Source organism: Podarcis cretensis (genome assembly GCF_951804945.1).
Source record: "Podarcis cretensis genome assembly, chromosome: 7".
NCBI classification, from domain to species: domain Eukaryota; kingdom Metazoa; phylum Chordata; class Lepidosauria; order Squamata; family Lacertidae; genus Podarcis; species Podarcis cretensis.
In genome coordinates this window covers 11,208,843-11,234,538 of record NC_137176.1, presented here as the reverse complement: position 1 = coordinate 11,234,538, position 25,696 = coordinate 11,208,843, and the positions used below count along the sequence as shown (strand labels likewise).

Here is a 25,696-nt window from a genome sequence, read left to right as displayed (position 1 = left end):
TTAAAAACAAAAATAAAATACAACATTAAGATAATGGAACATTAAAATATTAAAATGTAGCCTCATCGCAGGAGGAGAAGGAAAAGAAAAAAGAAAGAGAGGGAGGGAGGGAATCAAATTGGCTCCAAGCCAAAGGCCAGGCGGAACAACTCTGTCTTACAGGCCCTGCGGAAAGAAATCAGATCCTGCAGTGCCCTGGTCTCATGAGGCAGAGCGTTCCACCAGACAAGAGCCAGAGTTGAAAAGGCCCTGGTTCTGGTTGAAGCCAATCTAACTTCCTTAGGGCCAGAGACCACTAGGGTGTTGTTATTTATGGACCTTGAGGCTCTCCGTGGGGCATACCAGGAAAGGCGGTCCCGTAGGTACGAGGGTCCTAGGCCGTGAAGGGCTTTAAAGGTCAAAAGCAGCACCTTAAATCTGACCCTGTACTCTACCAGGAGCCAGTGCAGCTGGAAAAGCACTGGGTGAATATGCTCCCATGGCAGAGACCCCGTGAGGAGCCTCGCTGCAGCATTCTGCACCCGCTGGAGTTTCTGGGACAGCTTCAAGGGCAGCCCCGCGTAGAGCGAATTACAGTAGTCAAGCCTGGAGATGACCGTCGCATGGATCACTGTGGCCAAGTCGGGGCGGGAAAGCTAAGGGAAAGGTAAGGAAATGATAAATATCGTTGGGGAACAGAGGTGTGTCATTAGCACCGCCAAGAATATTAGCAAAAATAGCTGTGTAGGGTTGCCCCTGCCGCAAAGTACAATAAACTTTTTAAGAAGCTCTGCCACAGTGCTCGTGGTTATGTAACTCTGTTTGAGAATCAGTTTTGTCTTGTTTCTGTTAGATCTAGTTTTATGCCTTACCAAAAAAAAGATGGAGGGGGTTTAAGTAAGCATCCTCACGGCACAACACCGCTGGCACTGATGTGTATAAAAGTCTTCCTCTCTTCTTTTAAGGTGATGAAAAGGACAACTCGATCGTGTCTAAATCAGAAGAATCTGATATGATGTCAAAGCCTTTGGCAAAACATAGATTGACTTAATTCTTTCAATAATGAACTTTGGTCTTCAGCATTTAACAACCACAAGAGGGAGAAACCCAATATAAAAGAGAAAATCTCCTTGTTCAGGTTATCTTGACTCTGCTGCAGGCAAAACGTAGAAATATTTTTTTTAATCGAGATTCTTGGCAGCAGCCCTTTCCCAAATGCCAGTATCCATCACTGATGACTGGATCAATAGCTATGTTTTGGCCCCAGTCTCCTGCGAGAGATGGCATGCCATCACTGACAGACAAATATCACAGTTAAGCAAAGTATCCAGCCAGACCTAGTAACATTTTTATTGATTTTTGTTGTGCAAATAATGTCTTTTTGGGCTGAATAAATGGCTTTGAGCCAAACAGTCATTGTTTATGATTCCAAAATGCAATAAAAGGACAGGAAATATATTATAGCCAATGTCTCAAGGCACACAACATAATCATCCTTTGGTGGTGAAAAACTATCCGGCTGAACCCTTGAGTGCATATTTATCCATGCTTAAAGGTACCTGTAGGACTTGCAAATCTTACACCAACTGTCCTGTTAGGAAACAGATGGTATTGCCCTTTAACCTCCCGAATCATGACCAGGGGAAAAAAGTATGGAAAAAATAAGCACTATATTTCTTCAATCAATACAAAGAAAACACTTTATTATATTCCCTTTAAATGAAATATCAGACTTCCTGGAGTTGCATTAATATTCTTTCAAATAGCATGCCCAGACGTTTTTTCTAGTACAAGAGAGTGGTAAACTATTTCCAACCAGCAATTTTATTTAATTTTATTTTAAGCAGCCTAAAGTTTAACTACTACAAAGAACAGCACTGCCTCCTCCTCCTCCAGCCATCATTCATATACATACACACACAGGTCCATTCTTAACCTGAAACTGTTCTTAACCTGAAGCACCACTTTAGCTAATGGGGCCTTTCTTATCCTGAAGCAAAGTTCTTAACCTGAAACACTATTTCTGGGTTAGCGGAGTGTGTAACCTGAAGCGTATGTAACCTGAAGCGTATGTAACCCAAGGTACCACTGTGTGTGTGTGTGTGTGTGTGTGTGTGTGTGTGTGTGTGTACACACACATATATATACACACATATATACAGAGAGAGAGAGAGAGAGAGAGGGAAAGCAAAACAAAATCTATTTGAGGATCTTACAGTCTAAGGCAGGAATGGAGCCCTCCAGAAGTTGCTAAACTCCAACTCCCATCAGCACCAACCAACAGTTGGGGATGATGGGAGTTGTAGTCCGAGAATATATGGAGGACCACAGGTCTCTCATTCTTGGTCTAAAGTAGGAGTGGGGAACATCTGGCCCACAGACTGAATTAGGCCCACTTGACCCATGAGGCCATTTTAGCCATCACACTCATGCCCAGTCAGCCTTCTAAGCAAACAGGAAGCCAGCACACTTCCTTTAATTCCCACCGTTCAGCCCTTCATCTCCAGCCTAGGGTTTGTTTCCCAAACTTGGGTCTCCAGCTGTTTTTGGACTACAATTCCCATCATTCCTGACCACTGGTCCTACTAACTAGGGATGGTGGGAGTTGTAGTCCAAAATCATCTGGAGATTCAAGTTTGGGAATCCCTGGTCTAGGGCAAGGGATTTGTCTGTTCGTTTGTTTTTTGTATATAAAAACTGAAGACACACTCCAGCCCTGTTTGTTTCAATGGAAAAGTTAAGATGGAGTTTGAACCTCACCTTTAAAAAACAAGCAAAACTTCAAAGTACTTACTTTTTATGAGATTTTACAAAGTGTGATTTCTTTAATTTTTGCATTGCTTATTAAAAGCATTGGCTGATATCCAACATTAGCCATTCTTTGTGTAATAGACCCTCTGAAATCAGAAGGATTTTTAAAAAGAGCTTCAGGTCACTTCTCATGAAAAAAGTGACTAGTAAATGTTAATAATAATTAATATTAATTATAATATAATATCATCATCATCATTGGGTCTACTCTGAGCATGACATAACATTGACATCCCAAACCCATTGTGTTCAGGTTTATGCCATTTCCCCTGTATTAACAGTTGTCAGCACAAATGATTCATAAAAGTGAGAAATCTCGATATGCCAGTGAATGGGAGAAAGGGGGGTGGAATCTGTGGAATAAATGCAGATCCTCTTGGAACAGTGTTGTGAAAATGCAAACCATAAGCCGCTTGAGAAATATTTTATATCTGTCAATTAAGAAGAAATAAACAGCATTAAGCTAGTCGTCTTAAAAGGCTAGTAAAAGGATTTCCCCATAATTCCACACTCTGATTTGTGTGAGGAAAATATCAATAATTCAAACACCTTTCAGAAAAATCAGGAATATTTATTCTCCTCCCTGAAAAGTGTCCGTTCAGCTACAGGAATGTGCCATAGCAGTGATGGGCTGGCTCAGATTCTGATGCTCTCTTGTATGCCAGGAGCATTGAAATTAACTCTCTACTGATAGCTCCGCTGAACAGACTCTTGTTGTTTTAAAATATTCTTTATGAGCAGTAAATAAAGGCAGCACCTTAAAAAAAAAAAGTTAAAAGCTAGAAATTGAGAAGATTTGTGGAAAGCCTATTGCTTCCTTTCCAGCAGCAACACACAGAAATTAAATTCAGAGCAATAATACTTAATTCAATGAATAAGGCCAGGTTCACTGAGAGCAATATTAGCTCTTTAAATATAATGCAATGAGTGTTAAGTGTAAATGAAGAAGGGGGAGGGAGGGAAAGCTTAATTGGACGTTCTATGTATCTAATTTTAAGAAGTATATAATTGTATATCAATATTTGATTCCAGGGCAGTACACAATATTAAAATAAAAAGACAAACACTATGCCAGATCCCTCTATCCAGAGGACAGACGGCACCCTAAGTTTCTAGACTTGAAAGGTAAGGTTGAAAGCATGGGGACTATTACTACTGGAATTTCAGGAACCAGAGGGGTGGTGGCCAGTGGTTGGCAGTGGCGTAACATGGAGGGCCAGAGGGGCGGTGACTCCAGGCACAAAAATTCTGATAAAATCAGGGTCGTCTTAAGCATATCCGGTGCTGTGATGTAAAGATCCCTCAGGCGCCCCCTCCCTTTCCCCAGAGTTGTTGTTGACCTTTTCCCAAGCCTCTACGGGAATCGCTCTCTTACCATGGAGACTTGGCAGGCAAGCTGCATGCCCGCCAGCTATATGGTTGACAGGGCACAGCTGGTGGGCGTACAGGGAAAGGGGAGGCCACAGCAAAGCCGCGCAGCTCCCCCACTTTCTGGGGTGCCCCTGAGAGGCCAGCGCCCTGGCGCAACGCGCCAGCAAGCCCAATAGGAAAGTCGGCTCTGGATAAGATATCAAATAAAATGAAAATACAATATTCAAAATATTTCAATAGAAATATTGGCCTGGCAGAGGCTTACAATCAAACAGAAGTTCATGTTACATTGGTATACATTACAGTGGTACATCGGGTTAAGTACTTAATTCGTTCTGGAGGTCCGTTCATAACCTGAAACTGTTCTTAACCTGAAGCACCACCTTAGCTAATGGGGCCTCCCACTGCCGCTGTGCCGCCGGAGCATGGTTTCTGCTCTCATCCTGTAGCAAAGTTCTTAACCCAAGGTAATATTTCTGGGTTAGCGGGGTCTGTAACCTGAAGTGTATGTAACCCAAGGTACCACTGTATATCATCATCATCACTGTTGTTATTACTCAAACCATTTCACATACATTATCTCAGTAATTTTCGCAATAAGGAAATTTTGCCCATGGTATGACTATTTTCCACCTTCCCATTTCGACTCTCTGGCATCCTATCTATATAACCTAGCGATTCTAAAACACAGACACGCTTTTATTCTCGCAAGATTGAATGTATTGCCCTCGGCTGTACTTGAGGGACGATTCCAGCAGATTCCACACAAGAAACGCTTATGTCCCTGTGGAGATGGCAGTACCAAATCAGTGGCGCATGCCCTTCTGGCTTGTACTCTTTATAAAGACTTCAGGAATGAGGTTATCACCCCTCTTTTATTGCCCATTCCGGGTTGCCCAACCACTGCCACTGTGTCCTTTCTCTTGGCAGATCAAGATGAGCAGGTGACAGCAAAGTCTGCAAGGTTTTTAGCTGGGGCAATTAGAATAAGATCCACTATTTGACTACTGATTCAAAACCCTAAAATGTATTTTATATAATCGACTTTTCACTTGTATTTCTATTCTTTGTGTATTGTATTGTTGTTCTGTTGCTATGGCCGATGGCTGACACAAATAAAGATTCATTCATTCATACATACGTTATCTCAGTAATTTTCACAACGAGCCTGCAAGGTAGATCAGCATTATTGTCTCCTCATTAATATTGGCCTCTATATTACAGATAGAAGGCAGAAGCAGAGAAAGTATTCTCTAGGGCCATTCTGTAAAATCATGGTTCATCTGGTATTTGAAAGAACTGAAATAGCAAAATTTCAGTTGCAGCAAGAAAGAGGGCTTAGCGTCTGAGCATGAAGAGAAAACATATGTATAGACTTGGAGCATCATTTGTGAGGAATTCTTCTATGTGTGGCCTCTCTGAAATAAGGGAGAGCTGTGGAAGAGTGAGCCACACAGCACACTGGATACAACGTGTGTATTTTGTCATAGGTGTGTTATGTTCATGTGAGCACCATATTTTTTGCTCCATAAGACACACTTTTTCCCTCTTAAAATCTAAGGGGAAATGTCTGTGCATCTTATGGAGCGAATGTGTGGTCCCTGGGGCTGGGGGGGATGAACCCGGGCTTCTTTTGCCAGGAGCAACAAGCTCTGGGAGCAGCGGGAAGGCTGCACACAGCCTTTCCACTGCTCCCCGACCTGCTCTTTGGGGCTGGCAGTGGCTTTCCCAGGGCTGGCGGTGAGGGAAGCTCATCTTTCCCCACCGCCAGCCCCACAAGTGAAAGGAACCCGAGGCTATATGGAGAGCGAGAGGGGTCGGTGTGCACCAACCACTCTTGCTCTCCAGGCTTCAAAGATAGCTGCCTGAAGCCTCCAGAGCACAGCAGGAGCTCCCACTGCGCTCCGGAGGCTTCAGGTTCCTTTCGCTGAAGGGTAGGTGCCCCTTCAGCTAAGGCACAGCACCCCTTCAGCTAGGCGGGAGGAGAAATGGAAGGGGCTCCGTTTCTCCTGCTGCTTCGCTGAAGGGGCGGCGCTGCGCAGAGAGGGGAAAAATATTTTTTTCTTGTTCTCTCCCTCTAAAACAAGGTGCGTCCTATGGTTGGGTGCGTCCTATAGAGGGAAAAATACGGGATATAGCTGATTCCTGCAATCCTTCCACCTAAATACACACACACACCCCAGCACAGACTTCAGAGAGCATGCATGATGGTAGTCAAATGTGCAGGGACAGTCCATGTGCATACCACATTTTCAGGCAACTGACCATCTAACGTCCAAGCTAGCTGTGAAAGAAAACCTAGAGGCTTTGCTATTAAACATCCCCAGCTCTGAAAATGGCCTTTTCTCCAAAGTTGAAATGGAGGGGGTTGTTTCTAAAGTCTGCTGTTTCCCTTTGCTCTCTCATATTTCTGCTTTTATTTATTTCCACTTTTTCCCCTTTAGGGGCCCAGGTACAGATGTCAGAAGGAAAACAGAAAAGCTGCCACTTTAGATGATGGGAAACCTTTCTATAAGCCTTAACCCACCAGAGTGTTGGGGCTGTGACATGAAGATAATAAAGAGATGATTGCTACAGAACAAAATCACTTTTTCTAACTAAAGGAGAGTTGAATAGACTTTTTCCCTCCCTTTATAAACCTGCTACTATGGCAAGGTATTTTCCCTTGAGTGCAAGCAATGCTCCTGTTATCTCTCAGGTCAGATCCTCTGCCCCACCTTCCCCCCATCTTCAAGAAGGCAGATGGCAAAACAAAGACTCAGGTACAGATCGCAGCCACAGACAGACTGATGGGTCTGTTATGTTTTGAAAGTCAGTGACAGTCGTGGGCAATGTGGATGGCTTCAGATAAAAGATGGAGACTGTGCACAGCATTTATAGGCTGCTTTTGCAAACACTCCAAGTGGCATATATATTTAAAAAAAAACAAAAAAATGGTTTAAAAAGCAGATAATAATGGTTTTTAAAAAAACCAGCAACTATATGCAATCTACTCAGTCGGCCAAATAAATAAAAGGCCTGTGGAAAACTGCAAGTGTTCTTTCAGTTGCATGTTCAGACCCAGAGACCTCCCCCTTAAATAAAAACACATTTGACTCAAATTTTAGTTTTGGTTTTTGGCAGAATTTAGGCCACAAATTTATTGATTACAGAAAAGTGAGTTGTTGCATATGCACTGGTTCGACTAGCTCCCTGCACCCTTGCAGATAGCGCTGACCCAGAGCTCTATCATAGGTCAGCCAAGGGTGAACACCTGAGGCAGGTGAAAAGCCTGGGAACAGACTCTCTTCACTCCCCAGATGCTCCCCTGGACTAAGGCATGGGCACAACCCCCTCTCATGGGGTTGACCAAACCAGTCGAGTCCCTGGATTCCTTTAATGGAATACCCTTCACATAGGGGTGGCAAAACCGTTCTCCCATCCCTATCACATGAGCCAGTGCCTATTCACAACCTCACAAATTGGGACAATTTTGATACCCAGCAGGCGAAACCCAAATGGCTACAGCCAATCAGCCAAGTGGGGAAAATTCTTGCTGTGCCCCTGTCCCAACGACAGACAACAGACGACACATGACAGCATAGCAAGGTCAGTCGCAAAATGCCCTAAAATTAGGGAGAGGTGGGCGGATGTTCCGATGCACAAGCCAAAAGAGGAAGCTCTGGGACACGTGCATTGGTTTATATAGGTCCCTCGATCTGTTTAGACTGCACCCCATTGGCCAGATTAAACTCAGCAATGAGGGACCTATCAATTGGGTGTTGTGGCTATCCAATAGACCCACCCACAACCAGGAGGTCAGTCTCCAGGTCTTACCACAACATGTGCCCTCTTTTAGGGAGGACATGATCTACCAGCATTTGAAAAAGGCACAATGCATCCTTTCCTTTAGGGTGATGGAAAGAAAATGAAAGTTGGTGATGGGGGGATAGACAGCACCCAGCAAAACATTACCACTCATGTAACACCCCCCATACATTCCAGTGCACCCACAGCTGAGTAAGATGGGGCTTTATATTGGATTTCCTTCCTTTATTGGAGTATCTGTGGATTATCAATATCCCGTTTTAGAGGGGTAGGGGAGTGCAGGCTGCCACTTGGATAAGGAGGGCGTTGTGTGGATTTTGCCGAAAAATGAAATAAAAGCAGCTTCAAATCCAAGTTGATCTCCAGTGTGGATGAGCCCGAAATTGTGCTCCTATTTTGACTGCAGTCAGGCGTGGGCCAAGGCACATTGTCACAGGAAGGGGTCATAGAATCATAGAATCATAGAAGCATAGAGTTGGAAGAGACCACAAGGGCCATCGAGTCCAACCCCCTGCCAATCAGGAAACACCATCAGAGCACTCCTGACATATGGTTGTCAAGCCTCTGCTTAAAGACCCCCCAAAGAAGGAGACTCCACCACACTCCTTGGCAGCAAATTCCACTGTCGAACAGCTCTTACTGTCAGGAAGTTCTTCCTAATGTTTAGGTGGAATCTTCTTTCTTGTAGTTTGGAACCATTGCTCCGTGTCCGCTTCTCTGGAGCAGCAGAAAACAACCTTTCTCCCTCCTCTATGTGACATCCTTTTATATATTTGAACATGGCTATCATATCACCCCTTAACCTCCTCTTCTCCAGGCTAAACATGCCCAGCTCCCTTAGCCGTTCCTCATAAGGCATCGTTTCCAGGCCTTTGACTGATGCTCCCACCTCCTGGTTAAAAGCAAATAGTAAATGTCAACTTACCACCCTTAGATGCCACATCAATATATGGTACTGCCAGATGAATGTTTATTATGGGATGGGAAATCTTCAGGCATGCACATTTTTCATGTAACATCCTTGGCATCATAATGCCTTGCCTGTTTGGGGCTTTGTTTGTTTTTGTTTTGTTTTTCTATTTAATGTGGATATGCCCTTCCAGGAAGAAATCCAATGAGTTTAAAAAAAAAAATCAGCTTGCTGCCAATTATCTGTTTCCGGTATTTGAATGACCCATTTGCAATATTAAACTTCCACCTGGAAGTGCTCACTTCTTATACCTATGGATCTCTATTCTCTGGGAAGGATGTCTCTCTTCCCAAACTGAAGGGGAGTTCCAAAGGGTGATCCCAACAAGGAAACTCAGGAATATTGCTTGCTGGAATCTGGGTTGCTATTTGGAGGAAAGTCCTTATTTGTTTCAGTTTCACTTTGATTAGAACTAGGGCAGTGGTGGCCAAACTCAGCCTTCCAGATGTTTTGAGGCTACAACTCCTATCATCCCTAGCTAACAGAACCAGTGGTAGAGGTGATGGGAACTGTTGTCCCAAAACATCTGGAGGGCCGAGTTTGGCCACCACTGGACTAGGTGTTAGGGGTGGCCTTTGTAGAAAGTTGCAACCCCAAATCTCTTTCTCCCTCTGCCATGATATGTATTCAACATGTGTAATGTAACTCCATTGCCTGGTGTAATGCGTAATGTAACTCCATTGCCTTCCCCATCCCTGGCAGCTAGTGAAATGGAGGACTGGTGGGGAAATTCACAAGGTGATGGCATCACAGCACACCAATGATCTGCAATATTAAAATTGACGGGATTGAGGATGAAGAAGCAAGCATGACACTCTGTGCATTTAAAGCACATTGCGTCCACCAAGAATACTGGGAAAGGTAGTTTGTTAAGAGTGCTGGGAGCTGTAACTTTGAGGAGTAAACTACAGGTTCCAGGATTTGGGGAGGGGTGGGACTATGCCAGTGGCGTAGCGCGGGGGGTGCAGGGGGACCGGCCGCACCAGGCGCAACATCTGGGGGGGCACGCTCGCCACCTCCGGAGTCGCCGAAGAGCCTCGGGCGCAGGCTGTAGCAGAGCCCCATGTCTCGCGGAACCGACGAGCTGTGTGCGCGTCCGGGCTGAAGGCGTCCGGCAGGCAGCGGCTCTCAGAGCTCGCGCGGTCCCCGCGCGTCAGGGCCACAGAGGGCGCGCCAGGCAGCCCCTCCTCACAGCCCTGCCGCCGCTGCTGCAGCAGCTGGGCCATGTTGCATTTTCCTCGCCTCTCTGCCCTCCTCCTCCTCTGGGCAAGCGGCATCGTTTGGGTGGCAGCGCCAGCGGCAACTCGCCTCAGATCACCTGACATGGACCCGCCGCTGCTGTGGCTACCTTACTGTAAATACCCCAGCCCAGGCAGCAGCAAGAAGAAGCTGGCAGCGGCGGCAGGTTAGGGGTTAGGGGCGCGTCAGTGCCACAGAGGGCGCGCCAGGCAGCCCCTCCTCACAGCCCTGCCGCCGCTGCTGCAGCAGCTGGGCCATGTTGCATTTTCCTCGCCTCTCTGCCCTCCTCCTCCTCTGGGCAAGCGGCATCGTTTGGGTGGCAGCGCCAGCGGCAACTCGCCTCAGATCACCTGACATGGACCCGCCGCTGCTGTGGCTACCTTACTGTAAATACCCCAGCCCAGGCAGCAGCAAGAAGAAGCTGGCAGCGGCGGCAGGTTAGGGGTTAGGGGCGCAAATTACTTGCCTTGCCCCGGGTTAGGGGCCGCAAATTACTTGCCTTGCCCCAGGTGCTGACAACCCACGCTACGCCGCTGGACTATGCACTGAATGTGGTCACAGGGTTGCTACATTTTAACAGCCATTGCATCCTGGTCATTCTACCTAGTTTTGGCTTTATTTCCAAACTTTGTATTTAGAATCTGCATTTAGGGACAGCTGAGCTTTTGCTTTTTGAATGCTGGCCACTGGCCATCACAATAAAGATTTTATTTGATTTATGGTCAGTTGAAATGCATGTCAATGACAGGATTTGGACTCTAGCAAAATGTTTAACCAACGGCTCATCTATGAGTACTGCATATGCAAAACTTGAGAGGGGATATTTCCTCCCCCTACACACCCCAAGTCTGGAAAAAGTATGTGGCACTGGGAAGGGAAGAGAGGATTGGGGAGAGGAGAAGAACGAATGCTCAGCCAAACTATTTGCAACAATATTGTCATAGTAACCTATTCCTTGTGGAGTGTGATTATAGGAACCGGGTAGCTAGCAAAGCAGTAGCGAGGGGTTTTTCCTTCTTCTTCCAGGGTTATCTGGCTTTGAAAGGATCATGTTCAAACCCTGAAGAGATAAAAGCGAGGCTATACAGAATGTAAGCTGGACTGTTAAGCATTTCCATATGACAAACTTCTCTCGAGAGATCTGACCTGCCTGCAGATTCCCCAGTTTACAGATCTAAAGGAACCAGACCCACCCGCTCTTGCCCTAAAGAGAGGAAACTGACTCTGACTCGCTTTTGAAAACTCATTTAGAATTCTCTCTAGAAAGATGCCCCCAATAAGAAAAGAATATATATCCATAAAAACTCAAAAGGGGGGATGAAGAAAAAGCCACACACACAAACACACACCATCGATGGAGGTTTTTAAGAAAGCTTCTCTTTAGATGCAACTATAAAGAGAATACTGTATGTAGACATTTTTGAGAGAAGTTGCTGCCCTCTATAGAAGGTGCTTCTGTTTCTCTTTTGGCCGGTAATATCCACAGGCGTCAATTATTTTGTACATGGTTTATGACATACAAGCAGCTCCCGGTGTCTGCTTGCTTTGTATGCCTCATGTGAAGTGCGTGCAAAAATGATAGATTAATTGGGGACTTCATTTGCCAGATCACCTATATAGAGTATGCAGCCTTATTTTTTCACTGTTGATTTCACAAATCCTTTTACAGCGGTACCTCGGGTTAAGTACTTAATTCGTTCCAGAGGTCCGTACTTAACCTGAAACTGTTCTTAACCTGAAGCACCACGTTAGCTAATGGGGCCTCCTGCTGCTGCTGCGCCGCCGGAACACAATTTCTGTTCTCATCCTGAAGCAAAGTTCTTAACCTGAAGCACTATTTCTGGGTTAGCGGAGTCTGTAACCTGAAGCGTATGTAACCTGAAGCATCTGTAACCCAAGGTACCACTGTACACACTAAAAGAGTTAATCATATCAAAGTGAAAATCAGTTAATTACCTTCGTTTGGGCTTCCTCACAGAAAGCCCATCTCTCACATGGGTCAAGTTCCTATTCTTTGATGGTTTAGTAGAAGAATCTGAGAAGAGAGAATTATTGCACTGGGGTGGGGACCAATTTGCTGTCTGTTGGAACAGAAACGGATTCCCCACAATTCTCACCTGTGAATGTTGATGCGGTTCATATCTGACAGTATTTAATGTGCAGCAGTCGATAACTTATGTTTCATCTTTGGATCTTGCCAGAATAAAAACAGTGAAGAGATTCCAATAAGCCCAAAGCACTCAGATTTCAACAACTGAGAGAAAATCTTCACGTTGAAATTCACACTGTTGTATATTGTTGATTTATTCACCTTTCTAATAGCAAACCCAGGTGGTGAGTGCCAACACAGATGGATCCAAAACAGAACTGCTGGGAAACAAAAGAGGGAGGTATAAGCATGCTTGGGGAAATCCTGAGGTTTGCAGAAGCACATGTGTGTGCGCGCACACACAAACAAAACTTTAAAAACTAAGTAGGCCTATCAATGGGGAACTTGAGGTCTACCCACAATTTCCATGACTCTGTTTAACCTTCCTTGACTCAAACTTCAGAGCCATTGAAAATTAGTCTTGCTCCCCAGTTGGGTTTCTAAAGAACTACCATATCCCAAGTCAAAGTAATGGTCCAGCTAAGCCAGCATTGCCTGACCAGGCAGCCTCCATAAGGGCTCAGATTCAAGTCTTTCCTAGCCCAGCCACCTGATATCTTCCACCTCAACATATCTGGGATTGAACCTGAGACCCAAACCTTATATATATGCAGAGCACGTGCTGCACTGTTGAGTTGTGATCCCTTCCGTTCTCCTCCCTGAAGGTTCACTAATTAAAAGGTTCACAAATTTGAGGAGTGCCAATTATGTGCAGCTAACATTAGCTCAGCTGTGGACCAAAGTGGGGCCTGCCTATACCCTGTGGGCCTATTCAACAGTCACACAGTTGTGTGCTAGCAAAAAGGGGGGGGTGACTGCTGATAACAGCCGTAGTCATCCGTTTGATGAATCCCCCATGCATTTCCCAATTGCTTTCTGTGCTGCAGAAAGAACAGAAGCTACTCTGGCAGAGCGTTGATGAGAAAATGTGATTCCACTTGACCATTCACTCCCCACGAAGAGCTGAGGATTGAAGTACGTTCACCAGCATGGTGGCTGCTGGCTGTTTTGACAATCTTCCCCATGCACTGCAAACGGTGGTACAGTTAGGTAATTTTAGATTCTAGGCTTAATGGTTTTATAGCTGTCTCCAACCCCCAGTTCCCTTTGGGTGGCAATGTATATTAGTCATTTACTTCAGAATGCGGTAAGCCTAGCCAGCATCATTTGGGGGCCTCCTGATCATTCTGCTGAATGAAGCCAAGTGTTTTTAGCCCTCCATTATTAAATGTACAGTACAGATAGGACCTTAAAATTCATATTTTTAAGTGTGTCCTAGGTAAGGGCCAGAGTCTATTCTGTGTTCTTTTGTAGAAACCATTCACACCCTAGTTCCTAGGTATATTGGCTGGGGCAGCCCAGCCGGATGGGCGGGATATACATATTATTATTATTATCAGTGCTTTTTTCCTTTAAAAATGTTTAGGGGTACTCTCATTTTGACTCAAGAAAATCACCATTTCATAGTTCAAATCGGGGGAAATAAATACAGTAAATGGACAAAAGTACAAAGAACATGCATTACCTCATATTACACAGCTGACAGTTCACAGTAACTTCCACATTGGCATGAGGTTGTGTGCACTAACGTCTTCTCGACTTTCATCAGTAAAACGCCACACATCCACATTCCACACTGCTTCACACATTAAACGCTCGCTTCCGTCTGAGTCTCAGGAAACACCAGGAAAGGAAAGGAAGCTGCCATCGGAGGTGGTAACAACGAAACTGACCAATCACCGTGCTAGATTCCAACTCCTACTTCACACATTAAATGCTCGCTTCTGTCTGAGACTCTGGAAACACCATGACAGGAAACGAGGCCACCATCGTGGGTAGCAACAGAACTGACAATTCACCGTGCTAGAGAAGAAACTAATTTTTAAAAAAATTGTTTAGGGGTGTGCGTACCCCCAGAAAAAAGCACTGATGATGATGATGTTGATGATTTCACATACGCAGATGTACAATACTAGCCCAATACATTGTGCTGCCTGATGAAGTGGAGTCCAAAAGGTACTCCCCACTCACAAGTTAGGGCCAATAAAGGAGCTTTCAAAGATGTCTTGCTACACCGTTCAGAAACAATGCCCACTTCCACACAGCTCAAACAACGATGCCCCAAAGCAGATCTCTGCGCCCCACAGCATGGCAGCGCTTCCCCTGCATAGGTATCATGCCATCATTTTTATGGTTCTCAGCTGAATGTGTGAACAGAAAAACACTCCTGCACTTCAAGTGAGGTAGACGTTCTCTCTCTGTGGCGTAGTGGCTGTTCGCACATGCAAGTTGCTGTTTACCCTTGCAGTCTCCAAGTGTTAAACATGCATGTGTGGACAAGCTTTCAGTCCTTTGCTTTTCTAATCCTACCTGTGCTAAACTACCCCTTCTTTTTTGCAGCCATTGCGGTCCCCGTTGGTATTCGGTCTGGGAATCTCATGCTATTTCTTACTATCCGTCCAATCTGAATTGCTTTATCTACACTTTGGAAGACCTGTCTAATTTGTTAAATTAGCAGGTCAGTTTAAATGATCTGAAGGTAATATTTAAATCCTCTAGTAGCAAAATATGACTTATATCTTCTATCTCTCAGTATTTAATATTGCAGTAGGGAAGGGAGGGGGGAAACACACAGTACTCACTTTGTGTTTTATCGCCAGCTACTCAGTCAAAGTAGAATTCATAACAGATAGAGACAAATCATCTGATGGCAGAGGTTAAAAGAAACCTGTTACTATGACTACAGATAGGGTCAGATAACAAAATGAACAGCTACTTTTGATCTTCAAAAAACCCTTTTTCCTTTGCTCTCTCCTCTGTTATCTGGACCACTCCATCAAACACCTAGCAGATAACAGAGTTGAAAACCCAATCGACCTTCAAGGAAGACCAGACAAGTTGGAAAGTCTGTGTAAAGGTTACTCTTACAGTGGAAGGGCCTGTGATGACATTTTTGTATATGTGTATGTGCCTGTGTATTTATGAATTTAACTAAAGCAACAGGCTGCAGTTCAAAAGGGGTTACCGGTGTGCTTAATGTCAGTCCAGAAATGCACTCTTGACAACTGCGCACGTTTAAAGAAAATAAAAGCCCAAATAAAAAATGCAGAAAGGGGGAAATCTGCAATAAGCCATGTGCATATTTCAGGCATCATCATCATCATCATCATCATCATCATTACTTTAGCTTGTTGGTCCATTGGGGGGAAATGTAAAAGACACACAGGACATTTCATTAAAACGTCACAAAATACTTAGCAAGCTTTTGAGTTCTCCAGAGCTCTTCTTCAAGCAAAATTTTAAGGGGGCAGAGGAAGGAGAGAAACAGGGCATGATGCTGATGCCCCAAAGACTGTGATTTATCTTAAGATGAGTACTGACTTGGATTACAACCCACTTCTTCAGCTTCATAGTGGAAATTAGGAAAAAGGGAAGCAAGATACTTGCCCATCTGAAGAAATAAGTTGCAACCTATAAAAAACTTCTGCTGCGTTAAAACATAGCTGGAAGAGGTGTTACTGAATGCATACTGTGTCTGGCACGCTGTTTACTTGGGTAGGACGGTGACTGTCCTCAAGCACAACTGTTTAGCGGGCTGTAAAGGTAAAGATAAAGGGACCCCTGACCATTAGGTCCAGTCGTGGCTGACTCTGAGGTTGTGGCGCTCATCTCGCTTTAGTGGCCGAGGGAGCCGGCGTACAGTTTCCGGGTCATGCAGTCAGCATGACTAAGCCACTGCTGGCGAACCAGAGCAGCACACGGAAACGCCGTTTACCTTCCCGCCGGAGCGGTACCTATTTATCTACTTGCACTTTGATGTGCTTTTGAACTGCTAGGTTGGCAGGAGCAGGGACCGAGCAACGGGAGCTCACCCCGTCACAGGGATTCGAACCGCCAACCTTCTGATCGGCAAGTCCTAGGCTCTGTGGTTTAACCCACAGCACCACCCGTGTCCTTAGCAGCTGAGGAGAATGCAATTTATGTGGGTATGATAGCAAGCGGGGAGGGTTATTCCCACTCACCAACCTACCCATGAAAATCATGTTTCTACCGTGATGAGGAGAATTCAGTGAAATTCAGTGGTGAGGGTGCAGCTGGGGCACCCAATTCAGGCAGCATGACCTCTGAATTGATGTGCATGACATGTAAGCAATAAAAGGGATGTTCAAAAGAGTTCATCATTCACATTTCTACAGCGTTGGACACTACATCGGGTACCAAAATGGGGGAAGCAGGATCAGCTGAGAAAAAAAGGCAATAGCAGCACACCGGATCATTAAAGAGCTCTTGGAAAAATCCCATCCTTTAAAATTCACTAAATCTGGATTGAATGAACTTCTGACTCATTCACCCCCATCCCAAACTTACTGAAAGTCAAAATACTTGATCAACATCCACAGGAGAATGTTGAGTGTGTTCTAAGGTAGATTTTTTATTCACATACATTCCCCATGAGAACCGAGTGTGCACACTAGACTAAATCTCAAAAATCTCCACAAGGACATGTCCCTTTGCAGAAAAGCAAATGTGAAAAGTGTTTCCTGAAGGGTAGAAACCACAGTGACATACCGTTGTGCAGCAACTATCAGTATTGTTAAATACTAATGCCATTGCATGTCAGCTATCAACAACTGTGAAATCAATCATTAAAATCAAATATTGAGTGTCAAATGCAGAAATCCCGTCATTCAGAGAATATCTCAATAATATTTGACACCAACATTTGAAAAAGAGGATTTGGGCGAGTAAATTAGTTTCGGCTCTGTATGGTACCAGGGAAAGTTCAGTATATGGTGTTGCTGTTTTTATTCATAATGGGAACATAGTAGCTTATGCAATTAATACAAATTTGGTTCCTGAAGCAGCTGTAGTATATGTCAAAACACCTAGTCCTACTCGTACTTGAAAATGATCCATCAGATGAGATTACCTTTCACAACTGCCACATCAGCTTGAAAGTCAAATACCAAAATCCTATTGCATTGCCAACGAGTAGTAATTGCTATATGTGCCTTTTTAGCAAGATGAAAATGTTTCAGCAGAAAGCGTACGGGGTGTCAATACCTGGGAAGGAAATAAATGTTAAAACAAGCTAAATAATTGTCTAACAGTACTTGTACTAATGACCTTAAACTTCTACTATGCTAATTTTTCCTCTGCACTTTTAATTACAGATCAATAATACTTTGCTGTTGACATTTAAAAATGCTGAACCACACAGAGAAACACTGGCTGGATGGAAATATACAATGTGGGGCGGAATTTGCCAAATCAATAAACTTTGCCATTTAACAAACAATTGTGTGTATAGCAGTGATCAAGATTAGCAAGCATAAAAGACCACACTTCAGCTTCTTAATTATTCTTTAATAACATTAAGCCTTACATCATTGGCAAAGTTATGTTGCTGTGAAACCCAATAGCTTCCTTTTGTTTATATAGAGCATCTCCTTCAAAAGGTTTAGGGGAGCCGTATCTCTGCACACTAAAAGAGGAACTTTATCATGCAGAGCTTTGAATGATCAGACATTTAGAAATCAAGAAAGAGAATACATGGTGATCTATTTATTAAGGGCATGATCCAGCCAAAGGTAAGATGTTTTAAGCTCAGGGCTTTCAGATGTGACAGCACTATAGGATATGCTTAGAATAATCTCACTTCCACTACACGTTTGTTTAAATCAGTATTTAATAGTCACCTCCTTAAAACCACTTGCAGAAAGACCCAAAGGATGATGATGTCACAAAACCAATTCAGAGTGAGATATTGAGGGACACAGGGGTGGTTGCCCCGGGCACAAATTTGGTTGGGGTGCAAAATTTCAACACCTGGTGCTGCCTCAATATAGCTTCATGCTTCTATCACAGGGCTCCGTTGAAAATGGCCTCTCCATGCAAACAAGGAAGTGACTTCTAGATAACGGAACAACTCTTCTTTTCTTATCTCTGTGGCTGCAATCTCATGAGTGATGTGGACAACGCCAGGCAGTTGAATGTGCATGTGTACACCATATGTTTCTCTCTCTCCCTGCCCCGGGCACAGGTAACCCATGCTACACCACTGGAGTGAGGGCAGTGCTTCCTCCCATCACTCTGTCAAAGAGAACCCTACTTTGCAACCACCTTGGGTATTTCTGCTTGGCTGGAATGCGTCCTTGAACTCTAACCATGCTTCTTGCTTCCCTGTATGGATGACAGAGAAGAGTGTGTGGGTGTGTATTAAAGGTAAAATTTACATTCATAGCCCCACCCACTTTCATCTCTGGTCCCACCCAGCATGTGGCCCCCAGAAGAGAATGTGGCCATTGATCTGAAGGTTCCCCATCCTTGATGAAAAGTGATGTGCGCACACTGTTTCAGTTCACTCTTCTTTCTTAGAGCATGGCTCAGTTAACTGCATGCACTGGAGAGTGGGACTCATGTGCCATGTTTAAATTCGCTATAGCATTCTGGCCAAGGTAGGTTGTTCATTTGAATTACAGATGTGAGAAATACAAATAACAGTTTGTGTCATTTATGAAAACAGCCTAGGTTTACACCATTGTGCACCATCACTGTACTAAGTAGAAAGCCTAGATTATATATGGATTTATGTACTGCCTATCATTACTGTAGGTAAACAAAGAATTGATACTCCAGTTCCTTGAAGCAAATTCATTTAAAGTCGTGTTATATATAAACTTTGATTTCATAATGTAAGCAAGAAAGTGTTGTGTTTCTATTAAACATTGAAAGTGTTCTGTGGATGGAATTGCAAGAATATAATTCAATTTAGTACCAGTAATTTGTGTAAATAAATGTCTAATATGAAAGAATCACTGCAGGCAGAAATTAGTCATGTTAAATTTTTATGACACTTATCAAAGGAGCAAAAGAGGCTATGTTCCTAGTTTGTTAAAAAAAATTAAAATAGCAAGCCTTGTTCTTTGATGATTTTCATATGAATTTTTTATCTTCCATTTTAAAGGTACAACTCTGCTGTACACACACTTTAGACTACACACATGGGCTGAATTTAAACTTTTCTACTAAATTATTAAGCTCAGCTCCAGTGCGCTATAAGGCGAACTATTTAGAAAGCTCTGGCTTATAGAAGATTGTAGGGAAAGGGTAGTTCAGAAGGAGGGATATTATTGTCTAGAATCATTGTGGGTGGGGTGTATCATTATGGATATATTACAAGAAGAATACAGGAACCTGACTTTCAACCTAGTTTGGGCCCATCTGCACTATGCATTTAAAGCAGTATCATACTACTTTAACCAGCCATGGCTTCCCCCAAAGAATCTTGGGAACTGTAGTTTCTTAAGGTTGCTTTCCTTCACAAAGTTACAATTCCCAGAGGTTCTGGGAAGATGGATTGATTGTTAAAGCACTCTGGGACGGAGTCTATCAGACCTCCATGTACGTACAATCCTTTCATCTGAACATTGGTCTTGCTTTCAGAACAATGGCAACAGCAAGCAGGTTCTGGTGGCCAGGATTCTCTGGGGGCGGTTTAGATTATGTCACTCTTTTGCATTTTGAGAATGCAGAACAAAGAACCTTAAGTCTGATTTTGATCTGGGTCACCTGAATTTCAGTCCCATTTCTCCCATGTGAGCTTTGACAAGTCACAGTTTAGGGTGCAACATTAATTCATAGTCTCATACCATGATAGAGTTGGCAGGGACCCTGGGGGAAACCCCTAGGAATATCCACCTTTGGAGATTTACCAGTGTCAGAGTTCTGACTGCAGTTGGGCCAGGACATCAGACGAGCCAGTAGCTGTGGGGAAGGAGGGTCTGGTATTGAATCTCCCTCTCTGATGTTGAAGGGTTAGATCTATCCTGTGGCTGCTGGGTTGCCTTCAAGGGACCTTAGGATTCCACCATTTAAAAGGTCCCACTTTACGAATGTTTGCTATGTGAAAATTCACTTAGCGGAGCACAACGAATTAGTACCCAAACCTTGCCATACACAACCCAGATTCAGATATCCGGATAGCATTTTTTTTTTACTTCTGTTTGCATTTTGCTGCTTGACTGAGGAAGGGAAGGAGAGCAATTGAACAAATCAGAGAGTATTTGTAATGGCTTTTCCCAGGGTTTTTGGCTGGGGGGGGTGTCAAATTACCTTACAGTGGTGCCCCGCATAACCTTCTAGAACAAATATGATATTCAATCTGATATCTGATGTTTAAGGCAGACTTGGATTATCTTCTCCTGTTTAATGTTTGCCTCTTAACAAAGAAATTACTCTCAGACTGTTTAGTAAACAGTAAGAATACAAGGTTTACTCACATCCAAGTCTTGCCAGGATTCACCAGTTACAGTGATGAAAATCAGGCAGGTAATAATCCTTCAATGATACAAATATCCATAGTCCATTTCAAAATGGAGATTCATCTCTGGAGGAGAGAGTTTGTAGTGACTGGAAGAAGTAAAAATTAAAATTCCATTGTTCCCCTTCCCAACACAAAGTTTTAGAGGATATGACATCACAGAGTCTGCTATTCATGATCATTTAGCACTCATGCATTTGTGATTGGGCTGTAGATCTTCCCACAGTTATTGCCATCACCATCACCATGTTGGACTGAAGAGTTTTGCTCAGTGTTAAGCATGACACACTACTGTGCTATACTCAGTGGCGTAGAGTGGGGGGTACAGGGGGGGCCGGCCGCACCGGGCGCAACATCTGGGGGGGGGGCGCTCGCTGCCTCCGGAGTCGCCGAAGAGCCTCGAGCGCAGGCTGTAGCAGAGCCCCATGTCTCGCGGAACCGATGAGCTGTGCACACGTCCGGGCTGAAGGCGTCCGGCAGGCAGCGGCTCTCAGCGCTCGCCGCTGTCCCCGCACATCAGGGCCACGGAGGGCGCGCCAGGCAGCCCCTCCTCACAGCCCCACCGCTGCCGCCGCTGCTGCTGCAGCTGCTGGGCCATGTTGCATTTTCCTCGCCTCTCTGCCCTCCCCCTCCTCCGGGCAAGCTGCGTCGTTTGGGTGGCAGCACCAGCGGCAACTCACCTCAGATCACCTGACACGGACCCGCCGCCGCCGCCGTGGCTACCTTACCGTAAATACCCAGCCCAGGCAGCAGCAAGAAGAAGCTGGCAGCGGCGGCAGGTTAGGGGTTAGGGGCGCAAATTACTTGCCTTGCCCCGGGTTAGGGGGCGCAAATTACTTGCCCCGGGTGCTGACAACCCACACTACGCCGCTGGCTATACTACATGTAGTATAGCATGTAGTATTTCATTTTGTTTTATTATTTTTTGGTGAGGAAGTGTCCAGTCACGAAACTGCCACCTGTAGTTAGATGTGCTACAATCCAGGAACAGTTTGAGCATCTCAGCCACAGTTTGCATAGGCCAGGCCTTGGTACTCACACAGGAGAATGAAATACACAAAAAGTGGCCTACCCCTCAGGGTTGTTCTTAGAGAAAACACAGCGAAATGCTAAGTGCTGTTCTATCTGTTGTAAATAAACATGGGTTTTCTGCTTTTCTCTTCATGCATTCTCCAAAGCTGCTGCTGGTATTTGGAGCCCCCGCCCCCCAAGTCTTGCTGCACCTCCTGCAGTTGTGCTCTGTGAATGTAACGGATGGTTTTTTGCATGTCTGTTTAATTTTCAGAAAATTGTCCCATTGCCTCCAAATTGCAAGTGTAAGGAAATCCAGCTGTCAATTCCCATTAAACGGAGCTGAGTTGTCTATCGTTAATTCAGTTGTCTTTCACAGTCTGGCTGTTGAAGCTAAAGAACTCTTTAAAAAACCAGATTTATGATGGATGCCATCTGGCCTGATAGAAGGAAACAGATATCGATTTTTAATATTTTCTCCAAACTTGTTTACTCTGGGATAATACAGCAGCTGTGTGGCGGCTTGTCTCAGAGTGGAAAGGATTATTACCCCTGCCTTTTGATGAGATAAATTACCAAGAATGACTTGAATGGCTAAAGGGTATACTTTGATGTTCTGTCGCTTCATTTACCCTTATGACTAAATGATTATTGATTTTATATTTTTAAGCTCTTGAAACGTGAAAATAAGTTGGTCGAGAAGCCTAGCTGTGTTAGTTTTATTAATTTATTTCTGCAGGGCATAATTCACTTTGGACCAGGTTGTGAAGGTTTTTGGGTTCATGACCGACTCCAGATACAGTTGCAAAGAAATGGCTTATTTATATAGTCATTGCAAGTAGTTCCAAAATCAATACAGTCTGGGATTGGATGATTAAACCTAGTCCCTTTGTGGGATTCATTCCTGTAGCTACCTCTGAAATGATCTTGAGTCTCAAACAGATTCATGTGATCCAGTCTTACAAATAGCAAGTTTGTTCAAGTTGAAATATTATTATTTTTTTGGCTCATCTTTTTTTTTCTTTTCCATTTTCCTTTTTTTAATCTACGCTGCTCATTCAGTGACATTTTAACAGCCGGGAGAGAGAAAGGGGGAAAGAAGAAGAAGAAACGCAGTTGATTGACTACTTCAATGAAATCGCTAATCTGCATTCAAAGAGTTGCCTCCAAAGACTACTTAGATTTTCCATGGATAGATTTAACTACTGCTTTGATCAGTTAGTCCCAGTATGCAGTGGATTTAGGTCTCTGTACTTATGTAGACAGCAGGAATCCAAGGTGTACACTAAACCTTTAAATAGTTTTCACAGTTCAAAACAGCTGTTTGCCTTTGGAGTACAGCAGACACCTACCTTTCCCTGTGAAGTACTGCCTTTTCTGCCATCATCACTTAACACATTGGAGCTATTTAATGTTTGTCTGAAATGGGGCCTCATGTCAATCTACTGAAGTATTTTGTAGACAGAACAAGTGCAGAAATGTTACACCAAAAAAAAAAAAAAACCCAACCACCTCTCACCATTAAGTTTCCCCTTTGTTTGTGTGTCTTCACTGTATATAAACAATCTCTACAATTTCAGAGTTAAAATACTTTTACATTTAATTTTTTAGGAGGGAGAAATACCATTTTTTAAACGTGCCCTCGGCCTTTGCTTTAAAATAAATCAATGTGAGACACTACATGGCATGTAATGAGCATGATCTGGTTGAAATTCTTCCAAGACACATTGGAGAGTTAGGGAACTGCTGGAATCTCTCCAGTAGAAAGGAGTGGGGGGTTTCAACGCACTTAAAATTGTATGGGTGGTGTCAAATGTGTTGATATTTTGCTGACAAGGCAGTTTTGTGCCCCTTTCTTGGTACTTTGAAAATGTCAAAGCTTTGAGGAGGGAGGGTGCCTCCGAGCAGCCCTGACCTTGAAACAATTATGACAATAACACATGATCTGTTTTGACCTATTGACCTTATTAGTATCATTCATTCCTTGGTTGGCCTTTTTTATTTTTAGTGTTATTAGCATTAAAGGTAAAGGGACCCCTGACCATTAGGTCCAGCCGTGGACGACTTTGGGGTTGTGGCGCTCATCTCGCTTTATTGGCCGAGGGAGCCGGCGTACAGCTTCCGGGTCATGTGGCCAGCGTGACTAAGCCACTTCTGGCAAAACCAGAGCAGCGCATGGAAACGCCGTTTACCTTCCCGCCGGAGCGGTACCTATTTATCTACTTGCACTTTGACGTGCTTTCGAACTGCTAGGTTGGCAGGAGCAGGGACTGAGCAACGGGATCTCACCCCGTCGCGGGGACTTGAACCGCCGAACTTCTGATTGGCAAGTCCTAGGCTCTGTGGTTTAACCCACAGTGCCACCCGCGTCCCTTCTTATTAGCATTAGTATTTAATTAATTTCTTTACTACTTAATGACACAATAGGATTCTAAGTGGCTTCCCACTTGAGGAAAACTAAGTGGGCAAGCAAATCTGAATGTCTCCCTGACATTTCACAGATCCAAGGCTGTGTGCCCATTACTGCCTTAAAACTCAGGTAGGTCACTCTTTTTCTCAAGCTGGTCATGGTTGTGGTGGGCACATTAAAATGTCGTAAGAAACAATGAGATGGTTACAAGACATATATGGACTGTGACAAATGTTGAGGGTACACCACTTCCCAGTGCTAGGTAGTATCCATTAGGGCTGGTATAATAAGAATAAGAATAAGAATAAGAATAAGAATAAGAATAAGAATAAGAATAAGAATAAGAATAAGAATTTATTATTTGTACCCCGCCCATCTGGCTGGGTTTCCCCAGCCACACCCTGGGCAGCTTCCAACAAAGATTAAAAATACATTAAAATGTCACACATTAAAAACTTCCCTGGTACGGCAGAAGGCGGGGAAACGGACAGCAGGTGGGACAGGCAGAGTCAACTAATTCTAATTTTGTCCCCATCCTCCTCCCTGCTACAAGAGGCAACACTGAGACTATGTGGAAATGGCTCAGCTAACAAATAGGTTAAGAGGTAACACCAAACAATTATTTTCTCAAAAATGGGAAACGTTTAAGAGATACTTACCAAAAAAAAAATAACAGTTACATATTATCTATGGTAGTGTTTGAATGACCCTTGTGTACATAAAATGTTAAGAAATAAAGGGAAATCAGTACGCTAGGTTGTAAGAAAGTATATTAAATGTAAGGTAATAATTATAAGTACATTCAAAATCACAAACGTCCACTATATCGGGAAATGATGGGAAGTCTATATTTATTTTACTTCAGTTTGTTGTTGTTTTATTTTATTTTATTTTATGTACCATTATATGATTTTAGCTTAGCTGATATCTAAGTGGAATTAGGTCAAATTAACATTCTAAATTAAAATACAAATTTAATTTAAGAATATATATATATATATATATATATATATATATATATATATATAATATGTGTATGTGTATGTGTATGTGTGAAGTTAAATCTGTAATGAAATGAATGAATTTCAATAAAGAATTTTTTCATCAAAAAAAAAGGAAAAAGGAGGAAACTGACCGGGAGTGCCACCCCATGGACTAGCTGCAAGTAGAAAGGTAGGCAGGTGGAGCACATGGAAGCTGGTGGGCCAGTGCCCCATTTGTTCAAATGGACTGGCCTCCACTGTCACTTCCCAAACCAGCAGTGAGAGTATCAGGAATGAGCCAGCTCCCAGAGAAGGCATGCAGCCAGGAACAGGGAGACTTAGATGTGAGACAGGCAGGAGAGAGCCAGCAGCTGCAAACTTTGGCTCTTCCTGACCTTGACGAGCAAGCTGATAAGGCAGTTACGGAGTGCAGGCTAGAATACAACCAAAGCTCGCCGGAAGCACAAAAAGGCGCACAGAGTCTCAAAGGCAGCCTCTCAGACCAGGAAGAAGGTGGAGCTGACCCACTAAGTCCTAAGAGACGACGAATGGGAGGGTTGTTAGACAGGAAGCAAAACAAGAGCCATAAGTTCAATATCTTCTGTAGATCCCAAAAGGACTCTTTAGAAGGGTCATCTTGAGT

General features: G+C 43.8%; 1 long non-coding RNA gene across 1 annotated transcript in view; it reads left to right on the top strand.

Annotated features, from left to right (window-relative positions):
- The window catches only part of LOC307220272, a 331,896-nt gene that overhangs the window by 236,570 nt on the left and 69,630 nt on the right, over positions 1-25,696 (top strand). The window lies entirely within an intron of this gene.